The sequence below is a fragment of the Podarcis vaucheri genome (assembly GCF_965113315.1).
Source record: "Podarcis vaucheri genome assembly, chromosome: 4".
Lineage (NCBI taxonomy): Eukaryota > Metazoa > Chordata > Lepidosauria > Squamata > Lacertidae > Podarcis > Podarcis vaucheri.
The window spans coordinates 105,539,743-105,552,973 of NC_138762.1; the positions used below are offsets into that span (position 1 = coordinate 105,539,743).

A 13,231-nucleotide genomic window follows, 5' to 3' on the forward strand; every position below is an offset into this window, starting at 1 on the left:
CCAGTGGCTCTTAAAATTACTCATCTTTGATGGATCATGCACTTAGCCTTCATGATGCCACAAGACTCTGGGGCTTTCCTCCATGGCAAAGAGTAATTGCACTTACGCTTCTCCACCCCTCTGCAAATGCTGTTTCAAATCTGCCAGTGTAACAGCCCAAAGGATACAGAGTCAGTGAGGAAGAGTAATTTTCTAAAGTTGTGGGAGTGGACATGGAGCTCAAGTTAAACAGTTTCCAGATGAATAACCGGAGGAACTTTCCATGTTGCCCCATGTACTTTTACCACATGGTTTTAAATCCATTGCATGCACTTGGTGTTAACTGAACCCGACATTCCAAATTCATGTGCAGTTATTTCTGACTCTGCATGGACCCTGCGGTGGGATCAGCATATAGGCTACAATTAAACAATCTAGCTGATCACATGCACTTTAACTGTCGTTTTCAGTGAGAATTAATGACATGCTTAAATCATTCCTGTTTAAATCTAAAGTGTTTAACTTTGGATGGACTGTGACAATGCTGATTTGCTGAAGAGGGTATATAATTCTCTTTTCTCTTCAGTGAGTTTTACAGCAAAGGTTTTTGTTAAAATTATGCTGCAGAACCATCCAGGAGTTCTTCATTTGACAGGGATCACAGTAACAAAACTTTGTAATCTCAAATTGATTTGGTTGGTTTGATATCAATCTCTCTTGCTCTTACCAATTGCCTTTGGAGGACACTTGTGCAATACCTTCAGACAATTTAATTTGAGCTAGACTCAAGCAGAGTCCTGCCCTATATTCCCCCCAGTACTTGGACATAAGTCTGGAACACATGAACTAATAATGTAAGGATGGGTGTGTTTGAATATATACAGAATGCCTTTCTGCCATACCAAATAGCCACAGTCAGTTTGGAGACAGATGATGAAGATAAAGGCTTTAAACTTGTAGGACAAAGGGTACCAACTTGAACTCTGATTCTCTCATTTTATAGCTAGGTTATGAATTTTAATATCCAAGCTCATATTCTCAATACATTTTTAAGATACATATTGTTGCTGAAGGCGTAAAGATTGGACTGATTAGTATATGAATTCTAAACTTGTTCTACTAGGTTATTTGCTTCTGCTAGAAGTCCCAAAAGTTATTAAAGTCTTGCTTCCTAAGCATTTTAGTATGGGGCTCATATTAAAAATCCACTATTTAGTTAAAGCTCCATGCTCAGATAGAAAAGTCCTGTAGCCAGTGTTTGCTGCGTTGCCTTGTGGTACCCTCAAAGTTTCCATAAACATTTGGAGTCCATGTCAGTCAATCAGTCCCAAAAAGATGGAGCTAGGTTGCAGTACTTTAGTCAAGTGTCGTTGACATTAATGGAACTTCTGAGTAAATATGTTTGGGGTTGAGCTTCACAAGTATTTGCACTAATATCCATGCACTATTTCCGTTTTGTCAGATGAAGTATTCTGTTTGCATTTCTTTTTGATTAATTCAGTAAGAGAACATGCCTTCCTTTCTCTCAGTATGTAAGGCTTTCAGAGCAGAAACTTTTATTTCATCTCTACTTACTTTAAATGTGCCCCAGTTTTTTCTCTTTCTGGGGTGCCTGAATGTTAAATCAGGACTGTTAAGAACATGTCTAATTGTCAACAGGCATGATCAAATCAAAGTTAAGCCATTTTAAGTCTGTCATTTGAATGACAAGAGTACATGCTTAGATGTGCTTCTGTTAAAACCACAACTTAAGTGTTTCATTTTGGCTGGGTTACATCTAATCAAATGTGGAGGTACCAAACTTGCACAGAAATGAAAGGGGTTTTTTAAAAAAAAAACTTTCTGGATGCCACTCAGATTTATAGGAAGGCACCAGGCAGGGGTCTGAATTTTCAGCTTTGCAGTTAACCAAGATGAAACTGAATTGTCAGCTCCCATCTTAAAGAGCTCAAACACTTAAAGAATTGTTGTCTGCTTGTATCAAGAGATCAGTGTGTTTTGCTGGATATGACACTTGTTAAATTTGCTTCACTGCTAAGTCTGGAGTTCAGAGAGGTGTGATCACATTTAGTAGGTCTATGCCTTTCTTAAATACTGCATGTAAAATCCTAGCTTTGGGGAAATTGTTGCATGCTCCCCAAATTCTCCAGTGGTAATCTTAACTGTGAAACTATCAATGTACAGTATTTGCCACAAAACTATCGACAGATTGTTGCATCTGCACTTAGTTGCTATCCTTCCATGATTCTAGATAAACAACTGAAGTTTCCGAAATGACCAAGGACATAGACGGGGAAATTCTGAACTTCCTGAAGTTAAAAACTGTTGATTCAGTACTACTTGTTTTAGCAAAACTAGACCACTTTTGTATGTCTAGTCATTTTTCTGTGTTATTCAATTATCTTTGCTCTGAATACCGAAAGGGGAACCATCTGTATTACCTTATTTTACCTCCATATTCTGGGTGTTAGGAAGAGAAATCGCTTAGCATGGTATATTGCATAAAAATATAGGTAATGTTTAGATCAGGCAGGAAGAAACTTACTGTATATTTTTAGATGGCAAAAACCTCACAAATAAAAACCCAAAATTGATGTAATGTAATTACGGTGCAAACTTCTGGGAGCGTTTTGGAGTACTTTACATTCATGGCAACTGCAGGTTAGAACAGTGTTATTTGTAGGAGGAGGAGTCCCAGCCATCCTCATGGTTTCATGGGTGACAGTAGTGCCTGGAAAATGCCAGATGGAAAGATGGTTACTGTGTTTAAGGACATGCATAAAATAGGTGCTCACCTAGTCAGTTTTGCAATAACAAACAAACCAGCAAGCCACAAACACATTGTGGAACCTGGGCAAGCAGGGGGAAAGTGGCAGTGAGTGCTTCAGATAAAAGGCAGTGGGTGGGAGATGACAACCTCCACCTGAGCTTTCAGTCTTTTCTCTAAAAATACCTGACCTATAAGCAGCACTGTATGGCAGCAAAACACAGGGTTAGGAATCCCTTGTCTGGTGCCCTAGGTGTAGTTCTGCGCAGTCTTTTATTCACAATTGCTCAATCACTACTTTAGTTTGGAAAGTATAAAAGATGCTTTGCTCTTTGTTGGAAAGAATGGGACAGGCTCATGTGAATTGGCAGGTGGGAACCTGTGTGAGATCTCGGCCCCATTACTAGGCTGCTCACGGGAGTGGTCCGCTTGTGTGAGCAGTCATTTGTGCGTATAACAATATATGAATCAGTTTCAAGGCAGTGAAGCGGAGAAACTGATTTCATACAATTTGACTTTTTTATTGAAAAGTTTTGTGGGTATTCATGTAGTTCTCTTACTTTGGGAGCATCAGGGGAATTTGTAGCTATACTGGTGATTCTGCAAAATGGAAGGAACAGAAAAAGTGAAACAAAGCCTCCTTTTGGATGATCAGCAAGTTCCAATCATGTTTGGAAGCTTTGAACCTGAAGAGAGGTTCTTCTGTAGGCATGGGAATTTAGAAGAAAAATGTGAAGTGTTCTTTTTCATTTCCTGGTTGGATACATAGGTTAAATGCCAGCCAAAGTTTTAAGTTCCTTTGATTTCAATGGGACAGATCCAAGTACCTACTTGACCCTCCAGTTGAAATCATTAGGATTTTAAAATCATCAAAGCTGCCATGGAATTTACTTCTCAACAAACATGTATAGGTTTGTACTGTAGGTTTGTGTAGAATGATAATCTCAGTGGTCACTAGGTGCTCTGAGATCAAGGGAAAAGCTTGGGGATGATTCATTTTTACTTCATATCTCTCTTATTTCTTAAATAATATATTCAATACCATGACTGTTAAAGCTGGAAATGGGTGGGGATTTTGACTCATTTTTTTGTTGCTGTCTCTGGTTAAATAGAAAACAACTTCGGGATATAAGAAAGAGAGTCCAAACTAGCCAGTAAATTTACAGTATCTCCAAAATAACACCTTATCTATTTAAAATATTTTTAAGGATTGGCCACCACTCTCTTAAGAGTCATTGTGGCACTGCTTAAAAGCAACGTGGAAGTTCTTTTAACACTTTCCCTGGGCTGGTTCCCTTGCCACCCTGCCCTTTAACGCTGCTAATTGTCTCCAGAAGTCCTATTAGCATCTCATGGCACCTGATGCACAGAAGCCTGAGGGGATATTCTGTAGGAAAGAGAACAGAGGAAAGGATTTTTAAGAGGGAGGCATGGCCATCCCAAACATGTTATTTTAAAAACACTATTAATGTAACTTATAGTTAAGTCCTGAGTTTCTACACAAGAATGAACTGTGGCTTTATCATATCATACTCAGTTTTCTTAAAAAAAATGTTTTGAAACAGCCAAACACAGCCTGAACTTGAATGACCAAGGAAAATGAATTAGCCATATTTCTGTCTCTGCTGCCCTGTGGAGTTAACTGTATTCTTGTTTTGCCTTACCTATGTAGAGTCTTAAAATTACAGTGGTACCTCGGGTTAAGTACTTAATTCATTCCGGAGGTCTGTTCTTAACCTGAAACTGTTCTTAACCTGAAGCACCACTTTAGCTAATGGGGCCTCCCACTGCCGCCACGCCGCCTGAGCACAATTTCTGTTCTCATCCTGAAGCAAAGTTCTTAACCTGAACCACTATTTCTAGGTTAGCGGAGTCTGTAACCTGAAGCGTATGTAACCCGAGGTACCACTGTAATATAAACAAAAAATATTCTTGTGTTAAATGTTTCAATGTAGTAATATATCCAGATTGTGTAACCTGCCTGAGGTAGGCAGGTCATTAAATGAGAATTAGCCTGACAGCAACTGCTTTATAATTTTGTGGTGTTTTCAGCTGTGGAAGAAAAATGTTTAATCTTCTTGAAATAAGCTTTTAGTGTGTTTATCAATGAACATGGTTCATTACACAGCAACTATGCTACATAAACAACAAAAATGTGCAAGAGCTAAAGAAAAAGTGCTACCAGCAAAGATCATGGTGGTAAATTTTAAGGGTGTTATTAAGCTTGATACCTTTGCTAGTTCAAGCACTTTGGGCTGTGCAACGGAACTTAATTCCCTCTCCTATCCCTGGGTTCTCTTCAGACCTCCTAAATACATTATGGGTCTTCCCTTCCCAACCCTCTGGAACAGATTTAAGATGTGCATGGCAGGGTGGGGGCAGGTATGGAAATAAGAGAGAGGGGAAATTTCATTGTGCAGCCAAAAGCACTCCCCCTAGCAGAACTGTATACTGTAGTTTTATAGTGTCCTAATGATATATCTGAGAACATTATTCAAATCACATTGGTGCAAACCTATTGCTCTGGTTTCCTTTGGACCACATCATCTTGGCAGCCCAGAACCTCCATACACCCTGGCCAGGCTTGCACCTCAAGGAGGTCACGTCGGTGATGCTAACACACCAGCTTGGCTTCGCCTTCACAGGTGCACTCCATTGTCTCTTTCAGGACAGACAGATGCCAGCAACTCTTAACTTAATGTGGTTAGGATTGCAGCCTAAGGAATTAACCCAAATGCAAAAAAGGAGGGCTTTGGGAGAAGAGAGAAAGATAGCATCCCACATAGGATCCATGCAAGAATGTCACATCTTACCTACATTAGGACTGTAATTTTGCTTATTTGATTATAAGGCTCCTCAAATTGCATGCAACATTTCCAAAATCACTTATGCTTGCAAGGTCTATTATTGTAACTCATGGGTAGGCAACCTAAGGCCCGGGGGCCGGATCCGGCCCAATCGCCTTCTAAATCCAGCCCGCAGACGGTCCAGGAATCAGCATGTTTTTACATGAGTAGATTGTGCGCTTTTATTTAAAATGCATCTCTGGGTTATTTGTGGGGCCTGCCTGGTGTTTTTACATGAGTAGAATGTGTGCTTTTATTTAAAATGCACCTCTAGGTTATTTGTGTGCCATATAAATTTGTTTATTTGCCCCCCCCCCAAATATAGTCCACCCCCCCAAGGTCTGAGGGACAGTGGACCGGCCCCCTGCTGAAAAAGTTTGCTGACCCCTCTTGTAGCTGGACATTGCTTTAACCTGAAGCTTTGAGTTCTTGACTTACAATTATTGTCTTAGCTTATGTCTTTACCCCCTTATTTTAGACTTGGCAGTCAAGATTCCTGAAAAATAATTATGATTCCCACCCTCCTTGAAACAACAACAATAGATTTCTAAAATACAAGAATTTGTGTAAGCTATCAGATTCTTCTAATATATTAGTATCTTTGGCTGATAATATTATTATTACTTTCTATCATCAGTACTTTCTATTATTGTGGCCTAAACTTGCAGTAAGTTTTAACTTTGTATTTCTTGGCTAGATTCTCGGTACTAATCACACTGCAGCAACACAAGTTATGACATTGTGCTAACTACTGAGTAAGCTTAGCAGGCAAATAATAAGAGGAGAGGTCCTCTTGAGGATCCCAAATTGGTTAAGTTGCAGGTTAAGTGAGAATAAATAGACAGTTCTCCAAGTGGAAAGATGTAGAAAGTGGAGTACTGAAAGGATCAATATAGGGACCTGTACCTTTAAACTTGTTCATAAACGATTGACAATTTGGAGTGAGCAGTGAGGTGCTCAAGTTTGCTGATGTTACTAACTTGTCAGGGTCATTAAAACAAAAAGTGATTGTGAAGAGTTCCAAAAGGACTGCTCCAGACTCGGTGCATAGGTGGTAAAATGCCAAATGCAATTCAGTGTAAACAAGTGTAAAATGATACATGCAAAGGCAAATAATAATAATAATAATAATTTTACAATATACATTTTGGGGGTCCGAGATGGCGGTGACTTATCAGAAATGAGACCTCAGGGTTGTAGCAGATAGCTCAAAGAGGGTGTTGACCCAGTGTGCAACACCTGTGAAAATTTAAATTCCATGCTAGGGATCATTAGGAAAGGAAAGGGGGGAAAAGTTGCCTTTATTATAATGCAGTTATACAAAACTATGGTGTGACCACATTTGCCATACTGCATATAATTCTGGTCATCTCGCTTCAAAAAGGACATTGTAGTCTTGAAAAATATTCAGAAAAGGGCAACCAAAATGATCAAGGAATGGAGCAGCTCCCCAGTAAGAAAGGTTGCAGTATTTGGGAATTTTTAGTTTAGAGAAAATGGGTGTTAGAGAAGAGGGGACACAATAGAAGTTTAGAAAATTGTCCATGGCATGGATGAAGGAATCAGAAACAAGCGCCCCCCCCCTCATAACACTCATGGACCTCCATTGAAGCTGAATGCTGGGAGTCTTGAGTCAGAAGCACCTTATCACACAATACCTAGTTAAGCTATGGAACTTAGTCTCACAGAAGACAGTGGTGACCACCAACCTAAAGGTAAAGGTAAAGGGACCCCTGACCATTAGGTGCAGTCGTGACCGACTCTGGGGCTGCGGCGCTCATCTCGCTTTATTGGCCGAGGGAGCCGGCATACAGCTTCCGGGTCATGTGGCCAGCATGACTAAGCCGCTTCTGGCGAAACAGAGCAGCGCACGGAAATGCCGCTTACCTTCCCGCCGGAGCAGTACCTATTTATCTACTTGCACTTTGATGTGCTTTTGAACTGCTAGGTTGGCAGGAGCAGGGAATGAGCAACGGGCGCTGACCCCGTCACGGGGATTCAAACCACCGACCTTCTGATCAGCAAGTCCTAGGCTCTGTGGTTTAACCCACAGCGCCAATGAGGATTAGACAAAATCATGGAGGAGAGAGCTGTTGAACTCTACTAGCCCTGATGGCTGTGCTCTGCCTCCACAACTGAAGGCAGCAATGCTTCTGAATACCAGCTGCTGGAAACCACAGGACAGGAGAGGTCTCCTGTGCTTGAATCCTGCTTTCAAGTTTCCTATTTGAGCACCTGGGTGGCAACTGAGAAGAGGAAGGGGGACTAGATGGGCTGGCTCTTGTGTTCTTATGAGAGATTCGGATGAAGGATGGTATACAAATTTAATGAACAAATGAATAAAATTACATTATGGTAACTCAAAACCCCCAATATTCTGTCCTATTTGTACTCAAAATCTGAGCACAGTGGTAACATGCTACTTATTTTCTGGTCTTTTAGCTAGCAAAGGTAAAGGTGTCACAAAAGGCGTAAATATTGAGATTAATCACTGAATCTATTCAGCCTTGAATAGTTATTGTCAGGAGGTGAACCTACAGTGGTGCCCTGCAAGACGAACGCCTCGCGAGACAAAAAACTCGCAAAACGAAAGGTTTTTTCGTTTTCGAGTTGCCTCGCAAGACGAATTTCCCTATGGGCTTGCTTCGCAAAACGAAGCTTGCCCCGCAAGCTCTGGGGACAGCGGGTCTTCCCCGCTGTCCCCGGACCTCTTTTGAAGCAAGGGGCGGCGGGGAAAAGCTATCTTCTCCCCTCCGCCCCTTGCTTCAAAAGAGGGGACAGAGCGGCGCTTCCCCTCTGTCCCCGGACGGTCTCCATAGGAACGCATTGATTGATTTTCAATGCATTCCTATGGGAAACCGTGCTTCGCAAGACGAAAAACTTGCAAGAAGAAAAAACTTGCGGAACGAATTAATTTCGTCTTGCGAGGCACCACTGTATCTTGGTATCTGCCTTAGTACTCTTTCTTCTGCCTCACTCATAAAGTGTCGTAGCACAAGTTCAGAGGAATTAAGCATCGTGTTAGAGGGATTTTTTTCATTTGTTTGTTTTTTAGTTCCTTATTTTACACTAGATTTCTATAATCTCCTTGAAAAGTTAGGAGACAAGCTTTGGAAAATCCTTATTAATGCAACAATGGGAACTTGTAAAGGCTGGATATTCATACCAAGAGACATTGGGGACATCTTGCTGAAATCCTGTTTCACTTCACTTGGATTCAGATCACAGGGTAAAAGTTTGGAGTATTGCATTTGTAGGCGAAACATTTTCTGGAGGGTTTTTATGCAAAGGACTGACATTTTTGTTTATTGCTAAAAACTTCTGTGAATACATTTGAATTGCCATTTTATGCGTCCTCATTTTGTGAGCTTCCATCTTTCTTTTGATGCAGTCACAGTGTGTTTTCTTCATCTTGCAACTGAATTCCTTCCTATCCCCCTTTCTTTAAATAAATGGGATTCTACTGTTCCCATAACCTTATTATAGTAATACCCCAATCCTAATGACCTTTTGCTTGGAATTAAATGCAACCGAGAACATTGAAATTTATATCCCAGCAAAGATGCTTAGAAAAAGGATTGTAAGTGTCTCTTCTGAATCCCAAAATGGATAAAGAAATAAAAGTTTTAAATAGAACAAAGGCTCTTATGTACCATCTGCCTAATTACCAGCTGAGCTACTAGTTCAGCCTCTACACAGGTGTCATTTTATAAATAAGAATCTTTGACCATGAATACAAATTCTTTGGGAAAGTTTTTTTCTCCCTAGATTGCAGCCCCTGATAAATTTAATATTTTTATTAGCAGTTTCCTAAACAACCTGAAATAAGTTTTTTCTCCATAATTTCAGCTTTCAAAATTGAAGAAAAAGAAAATGTATTCAAATTCTACACTAGGGATTTGAATGGAAGCAGACTTATATAGGCAGCTAGTGGAGGTGCACAACTGGTTAGATTTCTGCATCCTTGTGCTTGGACTAATCCCTGTTGAACTGCTTGGATGCCTTCTTTTGTTCTTCCTTCAGAACTCATTTCATTATTCAAAATTCAAATTATAGCAAAAGGAGAGCAAGACTTTCTTTTCATGTGGATGGGTATATTCTCAGGTGCATAAAACATAAGGATAGAACATAAAGTTGGGTTGTCCTTCCTCTGAACAAGAAACCTACTCTGGTCCCTATATTTTTGTGATAGTATTTCTCCTTGCAGTGCCAGCATAATAGTCATGCGGTACTAGCATGACATTGTATTTTGTGACATTGCTCCGGTGTAGTTTACTCCCATCCCAAATTTGTTTTATGGCACAGTAAAGTCTTGGCTACGCTTTTAGTTGATTCAATTGTGATTCTCAGTTTCCATCCCATTAAAATCACTGTGATTAAATGTGGATCAAGCTGTAAATCGTACTCTCGCTATAAGCTTTCCTAGCATTAAGTTTAAAACAGAAGTCAGGATTTATTTTTTAAAAATACCGTGTCCTTCCTTTTCAAGAGAAAAACTATCTTATGATGCCCATTGTGGCTCTTGGGGTGAAGAGCAGGGCAGGTAATATTATGTACAGCCCGGGGTACCTAGAAGTAGAGCAGGAAACAAGCTACACCTGCTAAAATTCTCTCTTCTAAACAGCTGTTAAAATTGCTTATTCTTGTTAAATCTTCACATACTGTGGCTGCACCTCTTTCACATGCATGCTGTTCCTAAGACTGCAGCTCTGTAACATGCCTGTTGTTCTGGGTTTGCTGATGAGTTTGTGTTTCTTTGTATTCTTTAGTGGCTTGTGTTTTACATTAAAAATGACTGTCAGAATTCAACAAACATTTTCCAGCAATTTTGTATGTTTTAAAGCATGTTTGTAAGTTTCTTAGAGACCACCTTGCGTTAGGTATCAGTTTAATTCATTAACAAGGGAGCATTTATTTACATGGGAGCATTGTTTGTTAAATATGCCAAATAATGCTCCATATTTATCTACTTTAAAAAAGATTGTTCAACACAAAAATAGTTCCACTGGAGTTTTTTCATGTTATCGTATCTTGTCTTCCATAAACATATCATGACTTCCACCAAATCCTATGGTTCCTTACCTGGCAGAACTCAAATATAGGGTTGTGCCCTAAATATTTGTCAGATATACATACCCAAGCAGTTCTCCACTGATGCGGTGAATTAAATTCAGATTCAGCATTTTCGTGAAAATCTGCTTCACTATACCTGATATCTCGTTTGACAACCCTCCCATGACCCAAATGTAGAGGAGTAAATAGGGGGTAAGAGAAAGAGTGGTGACAGAAAATAAGAATGAGAAGGGGGAAGGTGAGCTGAATCACTAGAGAAAACAGATGGCAAAGAACTATAGAGTTCAGACTAAATCCCAGTGAAATTAATACTAGAATAATCCCCATTACATACTATTTATTCTTTGACTACTAGGTTCTACAGACTGTCAGACAACCCTGTCCAGCTTCTGATATGGGATGGATGTTGTTGCTTTCTAGCATTGAATGGTGAGATGTTGGCTACCATTGCAATCTGCAGTATCCATCGACATTGACACGGTGATGCAATTTCTCTTGTGTGAAGAGAACGTTTCTGCTGTGCAGCACCTCCTGGGTTGGGTTACAATTAAAGAAATTAACACAGAAATATTTAGTGCCCCACGGTATGAAAGAGCAGTATGAAAGCAATAAACAGCACTTCAAATAAGCACCATGTGTAGATAGCAGATGCCCCCATGTCAGGTTAAGAGCTGAAAATGTAAGGGCTGAATCGAGAGCAAACGGCATCCACCAACTAGGGTGGGATCATTCCGTATCTTGTTGTCCCATTGAAGGAAGGGAAAAGGTGTTTTATTTTTACTTATTCCTCTTTCCCATCCACTCCATTGTGACCCTGAAAGGCTGACCCTCTGGAATGGGTGGGAAGTGTTACTGAGAGGTGGTGCTGGAGGCTGTAGCAGGAAGACAAAACCAACAAAAATTAACTCCTTCCTCATTCTTTACATGGGAACTTCTGTTGGATCCTATTCCCTTCTGTTCACAAATGTGCTGGTCTGCTTCCAACCCACTACGTGATTCTTAATATTTCTCTATATTTGTAAAGTTATGATTATGCAGGTGTGTTAGCCTGTAAACCAGGGGTCAGCAATTTTTTTAAGCCATGGGCCGGTTCACTGTCCCTCAGATCTTGTGGTGTGCTGGAGAAGTGGCACTGGGGGCGGGGAGCTGGAAGAAGAGGCAAGGGGGGCAAGTAGTCCTTCTCCCCACCCTCTGGCCGCAGCTGCTGTGCTTACATTCCCAGGGGCTGCCGCCACCACCACCACCACTGCCACCGCCGCTTCTCATGGGTAGGCAGAGTGAGCTTGTCTGCTCTTCTCTCTGGCCCACAGGAGCACCAGGGCGGCGGCGGCAATGGTGGAGGGAAGATGAGTGGCACGAAAGGACTGGCTCCAGAGAGGGGCTGCTTAAAATGGCGCTCAGCCAGCTCAGCCCAGCCCCCTTCCTCCTCTAGGCAGGGCGGAGAGAAGCCAGGAGGAGGGAGGGAGGAGGCGCCACCGTGGTGTGTGTGTGTGTGTGTGTGTGTGTGTGTGTGCGTGTGTTTGTGTGAGGGGGGCGGAATGGCGCAGCCTGAATGAGCAGAATCCCCACGGTGATCCACAGACAGTCCGCGGGCCAGATCCTGAAGGCAATTGGGCCTGATCCAGCCCACAGACCTTAGTTTGCCGACCCCTCTTGTAAACTGTAGGGCCCTGATTTGACTCTCCTGCTGCTGCTGCTGCACCTAAACCTTGCTGAGCCCCCAATCTGTTGCTCCACTTGCACCATACTGAGCTCCTCTGGCCCACCCCCTCCCTCTAAGGAATTGGCATCAACATTCACACCTGGGAAGACAGGTGAGTAGCATCACCTTGATTGTCCCACCCTCACCGACTGCTGGGTGGAAGGTACATATGCTTCAGGTTACATAAGCTTCAGGTTACAGACTCCGCTAACCCAGAAATAGTACCTTGGGTTAAGAACTTTGCTTCAGGATGAGAACAGAAATCACGCAGCAGCAGTGGGAGGCCCCATTAGCTAAAGTGGTGCTTCAGGTTAAGAAGTTTCAGATTAAGAGCGGACCTCCGGAACGAATTAAGTATGTAACCAGAGGTACCACTGTATACAGATTTCACAAATAATCATTGGGCATAGATCAAGATTGAAAATGTTTAGTAATTTTTTTTAATATGTTTTGAACACTTATAGGGGTAAATGAAACACATGGGTGATCTGACTGCTTCAGATTCAGAAATGTCAGGCTTGGAATGAGACAGGGAAGAGAGATGCTGAGAATTGAATAGTGTACTAAGTAGCAAGAAGTGGCAGGTATCCAGTGATGGACTGCCAAAGAAATCATTATTGTTGAGAGAGAGAGAGAAGGGGAGGCAAACAGGAAGTAGCATTAAGATGGGTAAGATCATCCATCAACAGTCTCAGGGACTCTGGCTGGTTTCTGATAAGGTGGTTAGGTGCTTTTGGAAGAGTTATCCAAGTGGAAACTAGCCAGCTGAAATTGCTTCTTGCTAATTATGTTCAGCTATGAATTGTGTTGTGAGTGCAATGTGAACAAAAGTCAAGTTTGATACTGGATGCCCTAGGTCTAATC

The 13,231-nt window shown here is 41.4% G+C and overlaps 1 protein-coding gene and 1 long non-coding RNA gene across 6 annotated transcripts in view; one reads left to right on the forward strand and one right to left on the reverse strand.

Annotated features, from left to right (window-relative positions):
* Nucleotides 1-13,231, reverse strand: part of LOC309531769 — a 303,126-nt gene that overhangs the window by 216,658 nt on the left and 73,237 nt on the right. The window lies entirely within an intron of this gene.
* Nucleotides 1-13,231, forward strand: part of KLHL1 (kelch like family member 1) — a 152,094-nt gene that overhangs the window by 1,968 nt on the left and 136,895 nt on the right. The window lies entirely within an intron of this gene.